This window comes from Schistocerca serialis, unplaced genomic scaffold, assembly GCF_023864345.2.
Source record: "Schistocerca serialis cubense isolate TAMUIC-IGC-003099 unplaced genomic scaffold, iqSchSeri2.2 HiC_scaffold_1164, whole genome shotgun sequence".
Lineage (NCBI taxonomy): Eukaryota > Metazoa > Arthropoda > Insecta > Orthoptera > Acrididae > Schistocerca > Schistocerca serialis.
This window is the reverse complement of record NW_026047364.1, coordinates 148,197-150,000: the sequence shown is the minus strand read 5'-3', so window position 1 is coordinate 150,000 and position 1,804 is coordinate 148,197.

Below are 1,804 nucleotides of genomic sequence, written 5' to 3'. Positions count from 1 at the left end.
AGTCGCAATGTGCAATCCACCCCTATAACTTGCGTTTCATGAAGAGTTATGTCCAATATGCGACATTCCCGCTGTCCCTATACATGAGCTGCGAGCTGTACCAGTTACGAGCTAGAGACGCGATCGCGTTGCTCTCTGTACGAATGCCGATGCTGAGCGGTCAGCTAGGAGGCGCTCCATCCATGTCGGTACCGGTGGGCGTTGCACTCGCAGTCGCAAAAACGTACGGCAAGTATATTACTCGGAAGAGTTTATGACAGTCCAAGCCCCCCTGCGTGGGGAGCGTCTTTCTAGGCCATGACCCACCGGAAGGGCGCAGCGTCCCCCACCCCAGACATGTGACGTCACACTATCGGTATTGACGACTCGACTCATTGCTTATAATCATTTGCCATACACCGGTGGAAGCTGCCGAGACGAGTAGCTACATAGCGCGCTCGCCGTGTCACTAATGTACAGAGATACAACAGTTTCGACTGGAACCGGATTAAACGTATACACGGCGCTGATTAGTAATACATAGACCCATCAGAATACAGATAATATATACAACTGTCCGTATACATGCTGAAAGACTCTGCTCACAATCACAACCACACGGCAGCCACACACTCTTATCACGCACTACTCTCCGCCTGTAACACGCACACAGACAATATGTAAGCACCAGCATGGAACAACACCCAGTGCATCCTCTCCGCCACATGAGACAATCCACACTGTCATAACCAGACTGGGAGGTCCACTCAGAAAACGGAATATCCCACCCCCCCGACAACCACCATTGCTCAGCTAAGCCACCAACACCCACACATGTCCTACACAGGGGTGCACCCAACATCACAATACTGCCTCCTCTCACAGCACACAAACAATGGCAGGAATGAAAGACACAGGTCTGCCACAAGCATGGAATCGGAGCGCCGCCTGTCATGAGCCAAAGGTGCATCCTGACGTGGCAAATCAGATGATGCCGCAGGCATCCACTTACTATAATCACAATCAACAAACCGACCGGCCGCCCCCCCCCCCCCCCCCCATTACACCTTTCCATACAACAATGTGTACCTTAACCTAAACTATACTGTACCTTAACCTAAACTATACTGTACCTTAACCTAAACTATACTGTACCTTAACCTAAACTATACTGTACCTTAACCTAAACTATACTGTACCTTAACCTAAACTATACTGTACCTTAACCTAAACTATACTGTACCTTAACCTAACCTATACGGTACCTCAACCTAACCTATATTGTGCCTCAACCTAACCTATGTTGCGCCTTAACCTAACCTATGTTGCGCCTTAACCTAACCTATGTTGCGCCTTAACCTAACCTATGTTGCGCCTTAACCTAACCTATGTTGCGCCTTAACCTAACCTATGTTGCGCCTTAACCTAACCTATGTTGCGCCTTAACCTAACCTATGTTGCGCCTTAACCTAACCTATGTTGCGCCTTAACCTAACCTATGTTGCGCCTTAACCTAACCTATGTTGCGCCTTAACCTAACCTATGTTGCGCCTTAACCTAACCTATGTTGCGCCTTAACCTAACCTATGTTGCGCCTTAACCTAACCTATGTTGCGCCTTAACCTAACCTATGTTGCGCCTTAACCTAACCTATGTTGCGCCTTAACCTAACCTATGTTGCGCCTTAACCTAACCTATGTTGCGCCTTAACCTAACCTATGTTGCGCCTTAACCTAACCTATGTTGCGCCTTAACCTAACCTATGTTGCGCCTTAACCTAACCTATGTTGCGCCTTAACCTAACCTATGTTGCGCCTTAACCTAA